The sequence below is a fragment of the Euphorbia lathyris genome, chromosome 1 (assembly GCF_963576675.1).
Source record: "Euphorbia lathyris chromosome 1, ddEupLath1.1, whole genome shotgun sequence".
NCBI classification, from domain to species: domain Eukaryota; kingdom Viridiplantae; phylum Streptophyta; class Magnoliopsida; order Malpighiales; family Euphorbiaceae; genus Euphorbia; species Euphorbia lathyris.
Genome location: NC_088910.1, coordinates 15986973 through 16011048, shown reverse-complemented (window position 1 = coordinate 16011048; position 24076 = coordinate 15986973).

Sequence of the window (24076 nt, the reverse complement as noted above, 5' to 3'; positions counted from 1 at the left end):
TATTATTACTTTTCTATGCTCTTTCAAAAAAGGAATAGTTTTTCGCTTTTATTTCAAATTTATGGATTACTTTTTTCCGTGAAATTGAAAAAAAAAATCGTTTTACTATTTTTATGGTTAAATATTTTAAAAGGAAAATTAAAAAAAAGGAAAAAAAGAGATAAATTTTATTTTAATTTTGTATTAGTATTAATATGCTTTTTTTATAAATATTAATATGCTTTTAAGCCACGTTCTAAAAAAAAAGACGAAATTATATTCTTTTAGTTTTTCTTATGTTTGTTTAAAAATCACATAAAATCTTTTTAGACTCATAAAATGTTTATAGTTTATTGTTCGACATATTCTGATTGATGGAAAATTATCTTTTATTAATCTAGTTTAGATCTCTAATAAAAAGCAGTTTGAAATTTATTTATTTTTCCCAACTATTATTCAAAAAAACTCTCGAGTAATTCTTCAAAAAAAAAATTATTGACATCTCTTTTAATATTTGTTTTTTTATTCAACACTTAAATAAATAATTTTTTTTTAAAAAAAAGGGAGAAAAAATACATAACTATTTTATTTGGCTCGTTCATATAGTCCAAGAGAAAAACAAATGTCATCGATAAATAGTTACCGTAAGAGGTGAAAGACGACGTTGAGAAGATAACTCAAATATTGGGTTCACAAGAGAAACATGAAAAAATAATGACGAATTTGGTTAAAGAGCAGAGCGAGGTATGTCAACCTTTTGGAGCTTTATTATTACCATGACCTAGAAGGCAATCCAATGAAAGGAAAAAACCAAGATGTTTGACGGAACAGAAAGAATTGATTTCTCCTTAACCATACAAATTTGGTTTATAGTTTGTGCATTTTTTATTCAGAAACATGAAGAAATAATTGGCATTAACTTATTGGAATTCTGCCTCAATTTAAGGAAAGAATTGTAAAAACGGGAGTTCGTTTCAAATATTCTCAGGATTATCATTTTATAATGAATGCACTTTATCATTTCCATGTCATGCCTCAGTATTTCATTCTTTTTTTTTCATCATAATACTCGCCATATGTTTGTACATACCTTATAAAATGACCATAAATAATTTGAGAAATTATAGTGTTCATGAATAAAGGGAAAATTTTCATTGTTCTGGCACACATGATAAGTGAAGACGTTTTTAGACTCTGACTGATGTTGATACATGAATATGTCTATGTAAAAAAAAAATCTTCAGAGAACAAGTGCATATGACTATCGACTCAAATATTGAGGAAATCAAGAAGTCCTGTGCAACATAAACTCAATTTCAGATATCTCAGTCTGCTGCAGATAGTTATGTTAGTGATTTGTGCATGTCTTAGAAAAAATTATCTTGGTTAATGGATTAAATTAATTTCAAAACTCTAGAACTTATTTGATTATTCCTCGAGGCGACATACCTGACTAATCATGATTAGGGAAATGATCTAGGCCTTCTTTGGATCGTTCATTCAACCTTTAACCTACCCTTACATTATATTCTTTTGTTAGCCCCTTTGAGCCTTGATAGCCTTTCTTTCATATCACTAAATTTTTATTTTTCATAAAAAAGATTTCTAAAGCGAGAAAGCCAATTGATAGAAGACATGAACCAGAAAAAAGCATTGACACCACAAAATCTTACTTCAAATCGATTTAAGTGAGATCATCTCGACAATACAAAATCTCGAGTCAAAGAAAAAAGCCCATTAGATTGAATCCTGCAAAGGCAACCTAGGCAACAATTAGGGCGAGAGAAAAAGAAAGGAAATGCCTGATAGATTGAAAACTCCTAAAGAACAATCTATGCAACAATTAAGGCAATAAGAAAAAGAAGAGAAAGAAAGAAAATATATGATGACAGCAAGATGGTACAATGTATGAAGTCAATGTGATGACCATAATGAATCTTCGAACCTTACAAATCAAAGAGTGAATTCCTTTATGGTGATACAAGTCCTTTCAAGCTGTCTTTCAGTCTTATCTCACATATCCATGTCAATCCCTTCTAGCACACTGCTACCCCTAACTCCTACAAAGCCTAAAAAGTCTTTTCGATCCCTAATCATGATGTTAGTTACGGTTAGTGGAGAGGAGTATGAAAAATAAGCATATGGTAGTTTTAATGCAAAATTAATTTGGTTCAATAACCTTGAAATTTTACTTGAGAATGCATGTTATCATAAACATTGATTGAGGAAGATGAAATTATGCTCAGGATGAACACATGGAACAAGAATAAGAGTTATGGTGTACCATCGCCAAATGATAAAAGGAATACTCTCATCATTCAAGGGAAAACATTTACTCTAGAACTATTGAGAATTTATCAAGATCAACAACTATGAATGAATTCAATGACGTATATTCATTCACGACATGTGCAAAGACATCAAGCAACGCATCGAAAGAAGATAAATCAAGTCAGAGGATGGAGTAAGTTCATCTTAAAAGCGGGCATACAAAAAAACGATTAAGAAAAAAAAAAGAAAAAGAAAATTTGGCCTGTTAGGTTGAAAACCCGCAAGGGCAATCTAACTAGAAAATAAATGGCAATAAAATAAAGAGCCCGCTGAGTGAGAAAATTACAAAGAATCACTCAGGCAACAATCAAGGCATGTTAAGTCGAAAACCCGCAAAGGGCGATTTATGCAAAAGTTGTAGCACACTCCACTTTGGGGGCATCATTGAAGCATCAAAGTAAAATGACATTTGATTCTGATGACAAAATTCATTATTCAACGACAAGGTGGGAGCACTCAAAGTGCTGAAACCAATGAAGATTCAAGATTTTGGACAATGACATCATATAGGAATATGTTGAACAATGAAATCTTCCTTATTTCGCGATCATTAAAAAATTTCAAATAACTTTATGGTCATAATCACTTTTGGATAAGCCTTTTTGAACCGAATCTCACAACGAAAATCCCACATCATTGAGGTATGACACTCATTTTCAACCAGATATAGCTTTCATGCTTACACTTACTTTATGCTTTGCCGAATCTTTTCCCTGAAAATGGTATTGTGCATTTATTAAATAATTATGATTCTGAGAATATTTGAAATGAATGTTTTCCAATTCTAGTGTCATGTTTGCTTTGGACAATGAGGTATCAAGATAGTACCCCAATTTTTGTGGTTCAACATCCATACACATCATGAAGATGACGATTCTCTAGAAACTTAAGCATGCGCAATTGATGAATATCAAGGGCAATGTGGGTGACCCTTCTAGCAAAGTTGAACTCTTTCTTTTTCAAGCAGTTAAGAGAGGAAAGAGTCGGGGGCAAGATACCTTTCGACAAACATGAAGAAAGAGAATGGTTTGAAAAATACACATTATAAATAACCATAATCTTCAATAGCACAATGATTCGGGGATTTCAAGACTAAAAGAGTTGCTTATTCTTTGTGGAATGAGTTTGCATGATTCATCACGAGTTAATATCGGACAAGGTCACTGACCATACACGAAATTCTGAAAAAAAAATCTTCTTAAACCACTTCAAGAAGAAATGTTGCATATCGAGAGTATGTTTATCGAATTCGAAGAAACAGTTGTCTACTACAAGGGAAGGCATGAACACGTGCATTTTGACGAGATTAAGCTGAGGTACCAGGAAAGCAATCTTGATCTTTCTTGGAATCTATGCATATGAATGAGCCAAATCGATAATTATGTAAAAAATTGATCTCGACAATTTTTTTTTATCTCATTATGGATGTTTCAAAAAAATAGCCACATCACATTTTCATAAAAAATACAGTTTTCTCAAAGGTTCCTCTAGTGACATTTTGCTTTTCTATTTAAAATAGAATCTTCTGTTCCTATTAGTTTAATGAGATTAAGTCTCAAGATTCATTTTTACTTGAGATAAAAATCTTTATTATTTCAAGTCCACTGAGATCAAGTCTCACGAGTCATTTCTATTCCATATAGAAATCTTTAATAGATTTTAGCCCGCTGAGATCAAGTCTCATGATTCATTTCTATTCGAGATAGAAATATTTATTCATTTTGGATATGCTGAGATCAAGTCTCACGATTCATTTTTATTCCAGATAGAAATCTTTATTCCATCTCGAGTCCACTGAGATCAAGCCTTACGATTCATTTCTATTCCAGATGAAAATCTTTATTCATTTTGGATCAGTTGAGATCAAGTCTCACGATTCATTTCTACTCAATGTAGAAATCTTTATTATTTCGAGTCCACTGAGATCAAGTCTCACGAGTCGTTTCTATTCAAGATAGAAATCTTTATCCATTTTGAGTCCGTTGAGATCAAGTCTCATGATTCATTTCTATTCGAAATAGAAATCTTCATTTTGGATCCATCGAGATCAAGTCTCACGATTCATTTCTATTCAAGATAGAAATCTTTATCCATTTTGAGTCCGCTGAGATCAAGTCTCATGATTCATTTCTATTCGAAATAGAAATCTTCATTTTGGATCCATCGAGATCAAGTCTCACGATTCATTTCTATTCAAGATAGAAATCTTCATCCATTTTGAGTCCGTTGAGATCAAGTCTCATGATTCATTTCTATTCGAGATAGAAATTTTTATTCTTTTTTGAGTTCGATGAGATAAAGTCTCCTGAATTATTTCTATTTAAGATATTATTCCCTTTTCGAGTTTGCTGAGATTGAGTCTCACAATTCATTTCTATTCAAGATATGACTTTTTGTCGCTTTTTGAGTCCACTGAGATCAAGTCTCATGATTCGATTTAAGATATAAATTTTTGTTACTTTTTAAGTCATTTTTATCCAATTTATAATTATTATTTTTTTTCACTTTTTGAGTCCACTGAGATCAATTCTCACGATCCGTCTCTATTTAAGATAAAATTTATCCCCTTTGAATTTATTGAGATCAAATCTCAAGATTCTCTGTTCCTTTTAAATTCCCCAAACATCAAGCCTTCAGGATTCACTTCCACTCAAGATAAAAGTTTACCCATTTTGAATTCATCGAGATCAAGTCCCATGATTCACTTATAGTCAAGGAGAATTTACCTTTTTTTAATTCTCTGAGATCAAATCTCAAGATTCACCCCTACTCAAAGTAGAAAACTATTTTCAAAGCGAATCTGATAAGATCGTGCATCTTTTGAGTCGGATCCTATTCGATATAAAAATTTATTCTTCTTTAAATCTTTTGAAATCACGTATCTTTTGAGATCAAATTCTATTCAAGATAGAAACCTTTGTTGTTTTTGTTAATCCTTTGATCAGATCTCACGATCAATTTCTATTCAATATAGAAATGTCTGCTTTTTTAATCCTTCAAGGTTAAGTCTCGTGACCCCAATCTATTCAAGATAGAATTTACCCATTTCAATTCCTCGATATCGGGATCACTCTCATTTAACAACCAATTCCTTTAAGGTTTTTGGTCATGAAACCTTATATTCATCTCTCTCTTGAGATAAATGCCTCTGTCACAGGGCACTAATCTTCGAACTCGCGGCGAGCTGCTATAAAAGCTCACTTCATTCGCGGGGAGCCGCTCTAAAAGCTAGATTCAGTTACAGGGAGCCGTTTTAAAAGCTCATTTCCGTCACGAAATAAAAATTTTGGCATCCTATCTTAGATATAAACCTTCTTCTCACGAATCCCCTGAGATCAAGTCTCATGATTTTTTTTAGTTAAGATCCAAACCGTTGAATCCTCTGAGATCAAGCCTCACGATTTAATTACTTAATCCTTCAAGATCTAGTCCCGCAATTCATTTCAATTCAGGGTAGATATGTTCATCCGTCCAGAATCCTCTGTGATCAAGCCTCACGATTCGGTTCTGTTATTCCTTTGAGATCTGGTCTGACAATTTATTTCTATTCAAGATCGAAATGCCCATTCCCTTCCGAATCTCCTGAGATCAAGTCTCCGGGATTCGAACCCTAATCATGTGGATCCCTCGAGGTCAAGTCTCGGAATCAACGTCTATTTAAGATAAACAACATATTAAAAGCGTGCAAAATGTATATCTAGAGCTACTTTGTATATCTTTATTGCATAAAGCTATACAAAGGGGGGCAACTATAGATACCCATTTTGTCCGGTGTAAATTAGCATATTTTGTGATTTTACGGTTTTTTAACCAATTTATTTCATAAATATTTTTATTATGGATAGTTACTTAATAAACTAATATTTGCGAAAAGAAACTGGTTATTATGTATATAATCCCTATAATCGATTAAATGTTTATGTTATAAAAATTAATTTGATTGATTAGGATGTTCATTATTAATTAAAGGAATGTTATTTCTTTAATTAAATATGAATGAAATAATATTTAATTTTATTAATAGAGTTATAGTAAAAATATAAACATGTATAATCAAGTTATAAGATACTAATCAATTTTTAGTTGTAAACTCTTGATTAAGTAATTAAAGACAAGAATAAAACCTATATACTAAATGTTTATGTGATGAACACTTAATGAATAAACATAAGTGTTTATTAAATAACTTAAGAAATTACAAGGGTCCAAAGGCCCAAACCCATTATGAATTCTGAAATACAACCACCAAATGATACTCAAAAACAATACAAGCTCAAATACGAAATACACACAAAATACACAATAACAATACATACAAGTAGTAATACATAAAACAAAAATACTACTTAGCCAACAAGTTATGTTGGTTCTCTATAAATAGAGACCCAAATCAGACAGAAAAAAAGGGCAGGGCCCTCCATCTTGCTTCTTCCACTTTAGCCAGGTTTTCTTCTTTTCTTAATCTTTCTTTTCTTTTCCTTAATCTGCTTTTTCTTCTCCTTTGGTTTCTAGTTTGGAGGAGTTCTGTCTTCCCTTCTTACTCTTTTGTTCTTCCTTCTTTAATCTTTTATTCTTTCCCTTTCAAACCAGGTTCTGGTTTGGAAGTGTTCTGTCTTGCTCTTTAGACCAGGTTCTGGTTTTGAAGATAGAACAATACCTCTCTTTTTCTTCTTTTCTCTTAAAATTTCTTCTTAGGCCCCCCAATTTTTTACAGATTTGAAACTAGTTTTAGAAGGGGCCTCCATTTTTTCGACAAAATGTAATTCTCAATTATCAATAGATATTTCTACTGCATGGATAAAGATCAACATTGTTGATCCCAAACTGATATCAGTTTGGCCTGTATGCTTTAAGATGATCTGAGTTCACAAATCCCTTTATATTTATTCATTTATATACTACTTTGTTTATTGTTTAAACACACTAATATCTGCAACTCAAATACATGACATTCAAATTTCAGTTTCAAAAACCTTTGTGCTTAGTGTAAAAACAATAGAGGTTCGAATAAACCAATCTTTTCTGGTTAGAAAAAACATAAATTAGTTTAAATTTTAAGTAGTTAGATTTTAAGATTAAATTTTCGTTAGCTTAATTTGTATCATTTACTTTGATTAGTATAGTTTACCATATTCTAATTAATTTAATTGATATATTTTTACATTTATTAGCCTGGATGTTAATATTCGTATTTGTAATTGTCATTTGATGTTAAAAACTGTTTCGTTTCTTTTTATTAACTAAGCTCAATCCTAATTAGTTTAACCGTAACTATTTCGATCATCTCAATGTGTTAATTTAATTGAATTAGGACAATCATTCATAGTATATTTAAAATGCATGAATTTAAAGTTTCATGACTTTTTTTACGTATATGTTATATGCGTAAAAGTAATTGAATTAATCAATTTCATACACATGTGATGTGTTAAATCTAATTAAAGACGAGTTGATTCAAAATGTTATTTTGGATCTTCGAAAATCTAAATTAAATTGGATGACTCAAAATTTTATTTTGAACTATCCATAATCTAAACAAAAATAAATTAATTCGAGATGTTATCTCGAATTCATAACTAAATTAATTCGAATTGATGTGAAAACATCATTCGAATCCATAAACCAAGTTAATTCGGATTGATGTGAAAACGTCATTCGAATTCACAACTAAATTAATTCGAATCGATGTGAAAACGTCATTCGAATTCGTAACCAAGTTAATTCTAAATGATGTGCAAATGTCGTTAGAATTCAATATAAAAATTCAAAATATCTCTTATTAAAATCCATATTCTATTTATCGTGTATGTGATGTACGTGAAATAAAATGGGATTTCAATTCGATAAAACACGATTATGTGTATGTTATATACGTAATTTTAAATTAAGTCCAACCTAAACCCAATAACCTTAAAATACACGAGTGTCTCGTTTATATCAACAATTCGAAGCATAACAAACAATTAACACATAAATCACGTTTTTAGTACCAATATTTGGACGGGGCAGGGTGATTAATTAAGTTTTTCTTCCCTATACGTAACCGACAAACGAACCAAAAATCTTTATTTCGCAGACCTCCTTATCCTATAAAATTCAACCATTTTTGGTGTCCAATCACGCCTTAATTCTGATTGGTGGCGACTCTAAAAAATAGTGTTAATTAGGAAAGACTATTAACCGATCTAGCTTCCGGCGTTCGTGTCTGAAAAATCCGGTAGCGACAGGCGGTTAGCTAATTGATAGCTCATTAATGGTCTTTATTGCCGGATCGGCCCAGCCGTTCTAATGGCGGATTGAGAGCTTATGGAGATTCGCCTCACAGGTTCGCCCGCGGGTCTCTCTTGGCAAGTCCTAGGTGATCCGCCCGTCGGATCTCTTTACTTTGATACGACGCGGAATTCTTGTATCAGGTGACCAACACGTGGCGTTCTTTAGGCGAATATCTCTTTTGATCCTTGGGATAATATCACAATGTTATCAGAAGCCCCCCCAAAGTTCCCTTAAAGTCCTTTAGGGCTTTTCATAAACCGTCGAAGCGAAAGTCTGAGTCTTTCCTTACTTTTGCAAAATTTGGAGTGTATTCGCCGTTTAGTGGCAAAATGTCCAACGTCCATTGTTGGGATGAAAAGTTCTTCTACGTAAAGCTAAACGAGGGCGAATCACTGGGTTTTCCAACATTCTGGAATCCCAAACCTTTGCATATGGCGGGCGATATGCGTATATTGACGGATAGCGATAAGGTAGTGGCGGAGCTCATGAAGAGTGTCAAGGCGGATGCCTGGACATATGCGGATGCTTTAGCCTTCATGATGAGCGATATTCCCCTGATTCGCCAGGATGGGGACAAGTTCATTTACTCGAAGATTACACAATTTGACCAAGGTAACTTTGTTTTCTTCTTGAACCTTGATTACTTTATTGTTTTCTTTGGCAGGGGCTTATCTAAGGCCAATCACGCTCTTGCAGAGAAGCGTAGGAAGTTGTTGGAGGATGAGGCTCGCAAGAAAGCTCAGGTGGCGAATCCCTAAAAGGATACTGGGAAACGTCTGGCGGATACAGTGGCCGATCCGCCTCTGAAAAGGAGGAAACCTGCAGCTTCTGGTGGTCCAAAGTTTATGGCGGATGCCATGAGATCTTCCATGCCCGTGGTGGATATGGAACAGGTAGGTTGTCTTTATCTCTTATCTGTTAGCTATGTTTGGAATCCAAGTTTTGATCCTTTCATTTTCGTGCAGACGGCGAAGCCTGACCTAGGCAGATACTGGTCCGCCAAGTATGGTGTCCAGGGATCTTTGGAGAATGAATCCGTTATCAATGACCTTGATGAGGCTCTGGGTCAGCTGGGCGAGGTGCAGAGGAATCAGAACCAGATTCCAGGATCAATCCATGCTCAAAGGGGAAAGACGGAGCTTCTTACGGTAGGTCCCCTTGCTAGAATGGATCTCTTTTTTTAGAAAAAGTTGTACCTTTGTTCTTTTATTTTGACAAAACTATTTATCTTTGACAGATGTATACTCGCATACGCGCTATGGAAGCTGGGCTCCTTCAAGGCGTGGCGGATAAGGCTACCATAGAAAGGTTGGAGAAAGAAATAGCTGATGCCAGCGCGAATATCGCATCCGCCACGTCCGCCATGGCCCTTAAGGATGCCGAGATAAAGAAGCTAAAGGAGAAGATTGAGGCAGATGCCAAGGAGCATGAGAATGCTTTAGGAGAGGCTGAATACATGGCTGGAGAGCAAGCTTTCTTTTATGGCGAACTGATCATGGCGTATGTCCAGCTGGCGCATCCCGAGATCGATTTCACAGATCCGCAGTTCGTCGTCCCGGATCCTGATGATGTTATCAGATATAACAAAATCCCAGACATCAAGGACTACCTCCGTGACTATGTTCGGAAGTGGATGAAGGGACCCATTGAAGAAAGCAAACCTTCCACCAATGTCAAGATAGTGGACCTCGAGGAGGTGCCTCCGAAGGCGGATGAGGAGCCGATAACTGATGGCACCCTTCTTCCTGGTGGAACACCTTCTGTGGAAAAGGAGGTCTCCTTGGTGGGCGTATCTGGGGCTGCCGAGAAGGAAGCTTCTCAAGCAGGTGCTTCTGGCGAGAAGAATGTTAAGGAGAATGCTCCTGTTGTTACTTGATGTTTATTTTTTGTAAAACTTTTAAGTACAATTTTTAATCCTTATGTTTGCTATTTATTTTACCTTTACGTTTGCGTAAGTAAATATATATAGGCTTTTAGGATTTATTTTGGAGTAGGTGGCCAGCCATACTCCATTGTGCGAACCTTTGTGAAGGTTTGAAGCTGTTTTATTCCTTTAGAGGAAGTAAAGCTGCCTTTAGGGATCAACTTGCTACCTATCTTTGAGGTGAAGTGATCCGCCTGTAGGACTTGTGAACCCTTCTTTGGGAAGGGAGTAAGAGAGTGTAAAGACCTTGCGTCCAAGGAACGTTTTAACTCTATCTCGAATGGGGATCATCTTCAGATGGATCCGCCCATGAGATTGTTCTCCTATCTTTGAGGAGAAAAAGTAGCTATGAGATAGCAGTACTTTTTAATGTGGAGAGCGAGCGTTTGATGCCCCCCCTCTTTTTGAGACTGGAATATTTATATTGCTGCAAGAAAATACTTAAAAATAATATGGACAATAGAACAATTGCTTTTTATTAATAGGAGATACGCTTCAGTACAGCAAGCAGGTCTTATATGTGAGCCTCATTAAAACCTTTAATAAGAAAAACCACATGGGAAAAAAGCTTATCAAAGGAAAAAGAGTACTCAAGACCTTGTTTACATTCTATTTTCTGGCGAAGTATTTGCGGAGATTTTGGAGATTCCAAGTGCGTGGCAATGTATTTCCGTCCATGTCCTGTATTTTAAATGTGGCGAACCCAATCTTGTCCACTATGCGATATGGACCAGTCCAGGTGAGCCCTAGCTTGCCCTTCCCTTCTTTTGATTGGAATTTGTCGGCCTTGCGGAGCACGAGATCTCCCACATTCAATTCTACAAGTCTGGCATTTTTGTCATGATAAGCTGCGATCCGCACATATGCCTTGTCTCTCTTATCCTCCACTTGATCAAGACTTTCTCTTAATCTCTGACCGTTGTCCTCCTCGCAATAGAATGCAACTCTGTCATTCGGAACCAATATCTCGACTGGGATTACAACTTCCACGCCATGAGAAAGGGCGAATGGGGTTTCGCCTGTGGCCGTGCGAGGAGTAGTGCGATACGCCCATAAGACACTTGTTAACTGATCCGCCCATTTCTTATCATGCTCCCCCAGTCTTTTCTTTATTCCTTTTACGATTGTCTGATTCGTGACTTCAGTCATACCGTTGGATTGTGGGTAATATACGGAGGCGAATCTGTTTAAAATGCCCAATTTTTCACAGAAAGCTTTGAACTCGCCACAGTTGAATTGCGTTCCGTTATCAGTGATGATCGTGTGAGGAACGCCATATCTTCCCACGATATTATCTTTGACGAACTCTACCATTCGCTCAGCAGTGATGGAGGAGACAGCTTCAGCTTCTACCCACTTGGTGAAGTGATCTACGGCTACTACCACATACCTCCTTTGTCTACGAGTAGGAGGAAATGGTCCAATGATGTCAATTCCTCAGAGGGCAAAGGGTCGACCTTTAAGGATGGGCCTTTGGAGATGTTTGGCAGTATGAGATTCATTCGCATGAATCTGACAACTATGGCAAGATTCCACCAGTTTCTGTGCATCAAGTTCTATTGTGGGCCAATAAAATCCTGCTAGCCTGGACTTTTTTAGGATGGAGGTGGATGCCTCATGGGCTCCACATGCTCCTTCGTGCAGTTCCTTGAGGACCTGTTGTCCCTCTTCTGGCAAAATGCATTTTAACCAAGGATGGCTAAAAGATTTTCTATAGAGGCAGTCATTTACCATGGAGAAATAAGCCGCTTTCCTGACTATCTACCGAGCCTCCTCTTTGTCTGTAGGTAGTGCTCCATCTAACAGATACAGGCGGATGGCGGACCTCCAATCACCTTCTACTGTCGTGAGTAGGGATACTTCTTCCGAGGCGAATGCCAGAGCTGCCTTAATTTCGAATGGACATTGCGGATCCACCCAGTTCTCCTTGCTGGAAGCCATTTTAGCTAGATGGTCTGCTTCAGTGTTTGATCCGCGGGGTACATGGATCAACTCCCATTTAGTTTCTTTGGCTTCAAGGTGATCCAGCAATTTTTTAACTTCAGCAACGTATTTGGCCAAAACGTCATCTTTCACCTCGTAATTTTTGATCACTTTGTTGACCATCAGCTTGGAGTCACTATAGATCACGATCCACTCGGGAGTGATTTCTTTCAGCAGATGCAGTCCCAATATCAAGGCCTCGTACTCCACGGCATTGTTGGTTGCCATAAAATCCAATTTTGCTGCGTATCAGAGTTTTATAAATTGGGGGCCTTTGATCACGATGCCGATACCAGCTCCTTCGGCTGAGGAGGCTCCATCTGTATACAGAGTGTTGGGTAGTGATGATCATGGTACTCTTTTTTCCTAAAAATGCATTATTTCCTATCTCACCAAGGATTTTTGGAAGTACTTGCTTTGTTCGGGATGTTCGCCCACAAGTCACTAAACTCGACCCTAAATCCCTCAAATGTGTCTTTTTTGGCTATTTTCATCTTCAGAAGTGATATCGATGCTTTTGTCCCTCTCTTAATAAGTATCTGATATCTTCTGATGTCACATTTATGGAACGTCTTTCCTTCTTTTCCATATCATCTGATATGCCTGCTACTACAGATGATGATACTGTGTTAGTCTATCAAGTCCACCAAACTCAACCGCCTGTACCTACACAGCTGCCTAAACCACCAATTGTTCAGGTATATTCAAGACGTCAGAATCCTCCTACTTCTGCTCCAGTACCAATATCTATTTCGCCATCGGATCCACCGTCTAACACAAGTCCCGATGACTTTGTTCTCCCTATTGCACTACGCAAAGGTAAATGTTCATGCACTTACCCAATTTCGGCTTTTGTTTCTTATGATAAACTGTCGTCGACTTCACGTTGTCATGTTGTTTCCATTGATTCTACTTCTATTCCTAAGTCCGTTACGGAGGCCTTATCACATTCTGGTTGGCGTGATGCTATGATAGAAGAAATGAATGCTTTGGATGCTAATGATACTTGGGATCTGGTAACTTTGCCTGTTGGGAAGAAGTCTGTTGGATGTCGATGGGTGTATTCTGTTAAAGTCAATTCTGATGGATCTGTGGCTCGTCTAAAAACTCGTCTTTTTGCGAAGGGGTATGCTCAGACCTATGGGGTCGATTACTCCGACACTTTTTCTCCAGCCTCTAAGATGGCTTCTATTCAGTTGTTTATCTCACTAGCAGCATGTTCTCAATGGCCCTTACATCAACTGGACATCAAAAATGCTTTCTTACATGGGGACCTTCACGAAGAAGTCTATATGGAGCAACCGCCAGGGTTTGTTGCTCAGGGGGAGTATAGCAAAGTTTGCCATCTCCGTAAATCTCTATATGGTTTGAAACAGAGTCCTCGAGCATGGTTCATGAAGTTTAGTCAAGTAGTTGAGCAGTTTAGGATGAAGAAGTGTAAATGTGATCACTCTGTTTTTTATAAACATTCTGCATCGGGCATCCCTAAAATCCTTTCTTCATGGTCAATTTCATCCCTAAAATCCTTTCTTCATGTTATTACAGGAAGTGACGTTTTGGGAATTTCATCCCTAAAATCCTTTCTTCATGGTCAATTTAATACGAAGGACCTAGGTGCTCTAAAATACTTCTTGGGAATTAAAGTATCAAGGAGCAAGAAAGGAATCTTTATATCTCAAAGAAAATATGTTCTTGATTTGTTGTTAGAAACAGGAAAATCTGGAGCTAAGCCATGTAGTGCGCCTATGACTCCGAATTCGCATCTTACATCAGAAGGAGAGTTATTTGAAGATCCTGGGAGATATAGGTGTTTAGTGGGAAAACTGAACTATTTGACAGTAACTCGACATGATATAGCCTATTCTATTAGTGTTGTTAGCCAGTTTATGTCTTCTCCCACCCGTGCTCACTGAACTGCATTTGAACAGATATTATGTTACTTAAAGGGGACTTTCATTCATTGAGATTCAATGTTTCTCCGATGCAGATTGGGCAGGAGATAAGGACAATAGAAGGTCCACTACAGGCTATTGTGTTTTCATTGGAGGAAATTTGGTCTCTTGGAAGAGCAAGAAGCAACAGGTTGTATCTCGCTCCAGTGTAGAATTTGAATATCGAGCTATGTCCCGATCAGTTTGTGAAATTATGTGGATTCGCCATCTTTTTTCTAAACTTGGATTCAAGGTCAATACTCCAGCTAAGCTATGGTGCGACAACCATGCAGCACTTCATATTGCTTTCAACCCCGTGTTTCATGAACATACCAAGCGCATTGAAATATACTGCCATTTTGTCCGAGAAAAGATAGAACAAAATATCATCTTTACAGCCCATGTCAGGACGAATGAGCAACTTGGAGATATATGCACTAAAGCTTTAAACGGGGTTCGGGTAAACTATATTTGTAACAAGCTGGACATGATAAATATCTATGCTCCAACTAGAGGGGGAGTGTTACAAATTAAATAAGTATGTATTTCATTATTGTTTGTTGAGTCTGTTATATTATTGAGTCTGTATCATTATTGTATGTTCGGTTATATTATTAAGTCTGTATAGGTCATGAGTCTCCTTACTAGTTATGGGTCTCTTCATACACCCATACTTTCATCACTGTATATATATGTATATAAAGCTTAGCTATCAAAATTATGAAGTAAAAAATACTTTCATCATTTCAAGTCTCATAAGCTAGAACTGTCGTGGGCTGGGCAACCCATGAACAGTTAGTGTTCTAAAGGATCTGGTGCAGGTCCATAGGCCTATGTTAGTGTTTTTTATGGAGATAATGGTTAACTCAGAACGCATCTCGAAAATATATAAACACCTTGGTTTTGAGGTCATTTTGTCTTGTGTTAGTATCTTAAAAGAGTTAGGCAATTGATTAGTCTCTTATGTAAAACGTTCAGCAAATTCGGTCGCTCATCTCTTAGCTAAGGCGATCAATTCTTAGTCTGTTCGTGGTGTGTAGGCATGTCCACCAACCTATCTCAATGTTGTTCTTTCTTCCGATTCTAATAATTAAGAAGTGTTTTATTTCAAAAAAAAAATCATTTTTTTATATAAAAAGAAAAAAGAAAAAGTAAGGATGACAAATGAGTGCTAAAAATTGGCAACATTGCTATAACCATTTTGGCAACCTTTTTATTCCAATGCAATGCACTCTTTCAAGCACCCTCCACCTTATCAAACACCCTTTTAAACACGTTGCATTGAAGATTCTCTAACTCCGTAAATTTTTTCATAATTATATATTAATTAATGTACAATAATTATAATTCCACAATAATAGAAAAGGTTGATTTCCAAACCAAATTAATAGTCTAATATTGGATTGGGACTTATGTTGGAAAGTTTATGTAACTTTTACCTTTTTAAGTTCTTATTGTTTCTAATAAAGGAATATAATAAATGGCAAAGTATGAAAAAATGCCCGTAGTTTACTTTATTTGTAAATAGAGATATGTGGTTTAAAAATTTACAAATAGAGGTATATGGTATGTTTTTTTACAAAACAAAGTATTTAAAATTAAACTTTTAAGTAATTGATGATAATTAAAAATATTTTTTAAATTTTTTTCAATTACATTTATATATTGACAAAATAGATAATCCAAAATCAAATTACAACTGTGTAAAATGAACTTAAATATCAATTTAGTTTATAAACTGTCAGATTAGTAAAAAACGTTAAATTCCACCATATTATTTATTGTTTCGATTTTAGAAAGTTGTTTTTTCTGATGTTGTGTTTTGCTGATATGTAAAAATAATTTTTTAAAGATAAAAATGTCTTTGGTTGTAATCGGAACTTAACTGTGTAATTGTAATACTTTGTTTTGTAAATAAAATATACCACAGATCTTTTTTTTTTGTAAACTTTTAAACCACACGTCTCTATTTACAAATTGGGTAAACCACATGTCATACTTTTCCCTGTAATAAATATGATAAGTTTTAGTGTTGAATTTGTATGGATGGGTTTGTTTCTTTTTTTAATTGCAAATACATGAATGGGCTTAGTGTTAAACTTTAATTTTAGATTTTTGGGTTTGGCACACTACTAAAAACTGTAAAATAAAATAGGGTAATTCGGTTTTTGGTTTTTTCGGTTTATATTCAAACCAAACCGAACCAAACAAAAAACAAAAAATGCTAAGAAATCAAAACCAAATCGAACCTAATTATATTTTGGTTCAATTTGATTTGGTTTTTTCAATTCGATTTTCGATTTTTGGTACAGTTATCATCCCTAGCAGGAAATGTTAACGGCTCTACCATATTTTTTTAGGGATAATTACTAATCTAGCCCAATGAAGAACCCCACTTTACATATCTAACCCACATTCCTTTCATTTTACCAAATTAGACAAATAAACCCATTTTGGACAAAACTACCCTTATTCTCATATAACAACCATCTCCTCTTTCCCTTTCATTTACTTTCACATTCTCACAGAAAAATTTATCAACTCAACCCAAGATCTAAAGATATCCATACCCCATTCAAGTTCATGTAAATATCATTCCATCATTTTTCATACATATTACTAGAAATACACAGTTGGTTTTCGAATACATTTGTTTGAATCTTGACATTTTCCGATTCCGCCATTGTCTCCCGATCTGTCGCATTCGGTGGTCAAATGCGACACAGATAATAAAATGCGACAAGGACTAATATATAGCTTGTCGCATTCATATCTATGTCGCATTTGCGGTCGCATTTGGCGGTCGCATTTGATGTACCATGTCGCATTTGGCAGTCGCATTTTGGTATAGCTTGTCGCATTTGAGTCGCATTTTGGTGTATCATGTCGCATTTGAGCTTCATTTACATATGAATTGGCTTTATTATGTTTTGATCACGTGTCCATTTTACTAAATGTAGAAGTATGTCAATCAAAGAGAGGTGTACGTGTTTTTTATCTTGGAACGGACAGTGGACTACAGAAGGAAAAGTGATGACATACGTGGGTGGTAAAGCGAAGTTGTTGGTTTTGCCAATAGATATTGACTTGCAAAAGTTGAAAGAGAAAGTTTATGGTGCACTCCGCGTTGACTCAACCTCGTATGATCTCCAAATGTCAATGCAGGCGACATATGGTCCAAATAAACTACGTGATGGGATAGCAGATATTGATGACGATGGAGATGTCATGGGATTCATAGAGTACTGCCGAATGAATCCGACCGATTTGATTCCATTGTATGCTACTCTAAACATGCGAACAATACAAGCTTCAACATTGCGACCTAACAAGGATGGACATGTTGGTCAAAGCAAACCAACGGAAGTAGTAAGTAATGATCCCACCATCGTCTAAACATGCGAACAATACAAGCTTCAACATTGCGACCTAACAAGGATGGACATGTTGGTCAAAGCAAACCAACGGAAGTAGTAAGTAATGATCCCACCATCGAACTGGATGCTCCTATACATGGTAAGGATGACAACGATTGTGGAAATGGCATCGATGATTATATGAATAATGATAATCACGATCATTATGATGAGCATTATGATAATGATTATTGTTACGATAATGGTGCTAATGTGGAGAATGAAGATACCACTCAGAATGAAATTCCTGTTAAAAGTGTTCACGAAACAGTTAAGCAATCTAAATGCGTCCAACGTATCCCATATGAGGATGGCGATGAAGATAGAATGAAAAGGATGACTGATCCATTTCGATGGTGTCCAAAGCCATGCGATGCGCCCGTGAATATGATTGCACCTAAACAATCAAACAGAGGTACTGCTTTGAGGGTCAATGATATATTTTCAAACAAAGTTGAATTGCAAGATTCACTTGGAAAATATGCAATTGAAAATAAGTTTGAATGGAAGGTTTACAAATCAAACAAGTCTTTGTTTGAGGTGAAATGTAAGGATGTGGGCAAATGCAATTGGAGGGCTAGAGGGATCATCATTCCAGGTTCCAATTTGTTCAGGCTTTCAAGAATAGATGGTATGGACATGCATGCTTGTGGGAGAGATCAGATATGTCCGCACCATAGGCAAGCGGGGAAACGTGTTGCAGGGATACTACTCCGAAGCAGGTTTGATTTGGAAAATCGGGTGCATCGACCAAAGGATATTGTTTTTGAATTTGAACGAGATTTTTCCGTCAATCTTTCTTATATGCAAGCATGGAGAGCAAGACACTGGGCATTGGAAGCACAAAGTGGTTCCCCGGAGGAATCGTTCATGTTGTTGCCGGACTACTGTGAGATGTTGAAAAGTACAAATCCGGGTACCGTGACACATATCGAGACAGATGATGATGATCAATTTAGATTTTTCTTTATGGCTATGGGTGCATCATTGAGAGGTTTTAAACTACATATTCGACCTGTCATTGCCGTTGATGGAACGTTTCTAAAAGGTAAATATCCCGGCATATTATACATTGCAGTTGGTGTTGATGCGAACAAAATGATCTTTCCTGTTGCATTTGGAGTTGGACCGAAAGAAAGTAATGAATCATGGCTCTGGTTTTTCAACAAATTGAAAGAGTGTCTGAATGATGTTGAAGATCTAGCCATTATATCAGATCGGAACCAAAGCATTATACATGCAGTTAGTTTGGTTTTTCCTAATGCTGTTCACGGGGCGTGCGCACGTCATCTGCAACAAAATGTTAAGGCCAAATTTCGTGGAATTCGTAAGATAGATGAGGCATTTTGGAAATGTGCAAAATCCTATCGGGTATCTGATTTTGAGGAATCCTTTGCAACACTTCGTTCACTACATTCCGGTGCTGCCGAATATTTACTGCAAGCTGGAAAAGAGAAATGGTCCCGTGCATTCTTCTGTGGTCGTCGATATAACATTATCACGACGAATGTGGTAGAATCATTCAACGCGTTAATGGTGGAGGCTAGACGTCTACCAATCACAATGTTGGTTGAGTTCATACGCATGACACTACAAAAATGGTTTTACGAAAGACGTACAGAAGCAGGTTATAAACGTGTATTCTATTTTATTTTATTTTATTTAGACATACGTAATTATTTACGAGATTAATATGTTTCTGCAGAAGAACGTGTGGGCTATTTGGCAAGGAAGCCGGAAGAAAGGATGATAAAGCGTGTAGAGACAGCGATACGTTGTTCATATTTCCCTGTGGATAATCACACCTTTCAAATCGGTGATCGGGTTAAGGGGGGACTTGTTGATTTAAATGCAGGAACATGTACGTGCAGGAAATGGCAACTAGCACAATTTCCATGTGAACACGTATGCAAAATTGCTTCCAAACATAGGATGGATAACGCCTATAGGTGGGTACATCGCTACTACACCAATGAGTCAGTTAAGTTGGCATGGGGTGAGTCGATATATCCACTTGGTCATCAATCAGAATGGAAAGTGAACGAGAATCCTATGAAAGTGCTTCCTCCTAAGAAGGAGGGACGGTCTGCTGGTCGACCAAAAGGTCAAAAAAGAAGGCCATCTGTGGGTGAAGACGTAATTCGCACAAGGTGTAGCAGATGCGGAAGCATCGATCATAATCGTTTGAATTGTCCATCCATGCTTCCAAACACTAGTCGGCTTCCTAGTGTAATCTCAAGTTCAGCAAGTTGTTCTAACACTACTACCTCGAAGCATTTATGATCATTTGTCTTTATCATGTGCTTGTATGATTCTATTGGGGACAAACAAATTTATATTGTATAATACTTTATCTTGTTATCTTGTACAAATTGTGAATACTTCACGTCGCATTTGAGCGCATTCCACTCAAATGCGACAGCGTTTATAAGAATCCTAGTCGCATTTGTGCGTTGAATGCGCTCAAATGCGACTCAGGAAATTCATTGTGAATACTTCACGTCGCATTTGAGCGCATTCCACTCAAATGCGACAGCGTTTATAAGAATCCTAGTCGCATTTGTGCGTTGAATGCGCTCAAATGCGACTCAGGAAATTCATTGTGAATACTTGACGTCGCATTTGAGCGCATTCCTTTCAAATGCGACAGGGTTTATAACAAATTGTGCATAAATATTACATATATAACAACATCATGAATCAGAGTACAATATCATTTGAAGTCTAACAAACGTCCATGAAACAACTCAAACGTAAGTCGTAAACGAAAGAAAGCGCCATCCGTAGAATTGTATGGATATACATAAGAGTCGTCATGCGGGAGATCATGTAATCCACTTAAGAATTGTGCGTTTATGCAAGTCCAAACGCCACAGTCATTTGAGCCGGACATTTGTTGTGGCACCCCTGTAACTCTGCTCCAAGTGATCATCCGTCGCACATTTTCCCGTCCATCTACGAAATAGCCACTCAATTCCATTACTCTAACAATGACTTGCAAGGGTGTTTGGAGAACCGCATCCAAAGGTTGCTCCGACATGTTTGATACAAGACTGTCATATATATATAAGTGCATATTCCCCAACTCGAACACTCCTAGGATCCAGTGCTCTTGCTTGTAATTTATCGGAATAAACACTCTCTTCACTGTGTGCCAAGGGCGTACAAAATTATATGCATCACCTTTTACTCTTCGTACGAAATAGTCTTCACTATCCCACCCCGGTTCATTGAACCCCTTCACAAACATGGCTTGGCACATACATCCAACAAAGTCAGTATCAACAGTGGTCCATTCTGCAGCCACATCAGTTTGTACTGACTGTCGTCTAAGTAAATACAGCCAACCATTGATATGCTACAATAAGATTATGCAAACATTTAATACCGTAAAAGTCACATACTTACAAATGAATATGATATAAGATTAAGGTTACCTCATTCCAGATATATGTACCCACATCCCGAAGTGTATTGAAAAATTTTGCATCCAAACTGTATATTTCTAAACCTTTCAAACGTATTCCCTGAGTTGATTCAGGCCCGTTGATCCACGATTCCAGCTCTTCTATCAAACATGCATCTATTCGGTGGCGCTGATCATCAACATTACAAATGACTGGTCTTTCCTCAAATCCGGACTTGATATGGCCACCATATAATGCTACTGGATCGGTGTACTTTAATGGATCGGTCCACGGCGAATTCAAATACTTGCTAACCTTAGCAACCCGTTTACCTTTTCCACGTACTACTTTTGTTCCACGTCCTGCTCCTTTACCTCTAACTGTGCCTCCACCTCGGGTTGGAACTATACCTCCTCGAGTATTTTCCTTAACTTCATCTTTTCCGGTCCCTCGACCTTTATCTTCTTTTGGATCAACCACCTACAAAAACATGGTAATGAATAATTCATACGTGAAAGCTGTAATTCAACATCTTGTCGCATTGGAGATGAATGTGCTCTAATGCGACAAGCCATATTGCAACATCTTGTCGCATTGGAGATGAATGCGCTCTAATGCGACAAGCCATAGTGCAACATCTTGTCGCATTCAAGCGCATTCCACTACAGAATGCGACACAGAGATACGATATGTATAAATTCAACCAACTTATACCTCTTGCTGCAACTTTGGTGTCACTTCCTCAGGCACAGAATCATCAAGATGGACAACCTCATCTAATTGCGCAACTTCCTCCTGCACAGAATCGTCTGGTACCACAATAACATTCTGAACCTCCTCATCTTGAACCATATCTGCCTCTTGTTCCTTTCCATCTTTCATCGGCTCCTCTTGAACCATACCTGCCTCTTGTTCCTTTCCATCTTTCATCCGCCCCTCTTCGACCACTGGCTCCTCCCGAATTTTACTGGCCTCAGCCTCCTCATTCTCCACATTAGCATTGGGTCGACCCATCGCCTTTAATTCTTTTATATCTCCCTCAATCAATGATACCCGTTCATCTAGGTTGTCTAACCTACTATCGACCTTACTAAATTTTCCCTTGCACCACGTATGATGCCTCTCAAGCACATCCGTTAGAACTTTTTGAAGTTGTTTTATCTCGGTCATTTGTGACCGTGATGCAATGATATATCTATCAACTTCATCCCCTTCCTCACCACCCTCTTCATCATCACCTCCATCACCTCCATCATCACCCTCCTCCTCATCACCTTCCTCCTCATCACTTTCCTCCTCCCCATCACCTTCCTCTTCCTCAGCTTCAACCTTCTCCTTACCTTTCATTATTGGGGCAAATATAACATTTATATCAACTTCCCGTCCTTCAACATGGTCCACCAAATACGTGTACCAATCGAACTCTTTCTCTCTATCCTCAACCACAAGACACGAGTCTGGAGGATCAGCAACCTTACATTGAAAAAAAATAGCAATGTATTGGTAAACAAATACAAAGTAAAGAGAAACACACGAATCTCATTCCACTTACAGAAAACGTTTCTTTGATTGCTTTGTTTGAGGGGACTATTCTCTGGGACCATCTAAACAAGCGTGGAAGTGGGCTGCCACTTCTCATTGTGTAATATGCATGAGTCACATTCCACAACTCAATAATCCAAGTCTGCAAATAAGAGGTATCCATTGATAAGAATTATAACATTGTCGCATTCCATTTGAATGCGCTCGAATGCGACATGGTTATAACCTAATCATGTCGCATTCCAATTTCAATGCGCTCGAATGCGACACGGTTTATAACCTAATCATGTCGCATTCCATTTTCAATGCGCTCAACTGCGACACGGTTATAACTCAATCATGTTGCATTTGAGCGCATTCCATTATAAATGCGACACAGATGGAAATTGGGCGCATTCAAACACTAAACATATATAGACAAATCATACACAAATTATACAGAAATCATACCTGGAATACGTGTGCAAATCCAATAAGTTGATATGGCACACGTTTCCTATTTCCCGCTGCATTTGCCTCTAATTGCTTCAGTCTTTTGCTAATGACCCAGTCCAAGAACCTATACGTCTCCTCCCAAGCCAACGTCCCCCATGGAAACTCATTAAACAGGCTTGGATAATCTGCAAGATCCAAAACCCAATCCTTTGCATGCCTCTCGTTAGCATTATCCAATACATTGCCATGCACAAAGTACAACATGGCAATCATCACAGCATCTTGGTTAAATCGGTCGGTCGCATCCTTCTTCTTCTATTGTACACTTTTCAAAACTTCAAAGAAGTGAATTGTCGTTATTGTCTCGTATTTCTTGAAGTACTTATTTCGCAACCTATGCGGCATCTCTAATTCATACATTCTTTCCATGAATTCCCCAATGTTTACCCCAAACCTTAAACCACTTATCAGGCCAAACTCCCAATCTCCAAACCGCATATCAACTCCCCTCACCCTGAACCACATCTCCCTGTGTTTACTTTCTTTATGTTTAATCTCCCGTGATAGGACATGATGCACTATTCCAGCAGAGAAACTAGCAACTTTCATATCCAAATATTGACCAAAACATGTTTTCCTATACATTTCTAGCTGCTTTTCACTCAAATACTTCTTTATCATGACCCCAGAATCCATATTAAACCTGACTGTTACTTGAGCATCCGAATTAACCGCCTTGGGATATTTGAAAATGGAACTATGTTTTCTCTTTTTAGATTCACTGGGATCATGCTGTAACAATTTTAAACATACACACATTAAATTCTCTAACAAAACTGTGTATAAGGCTTACAA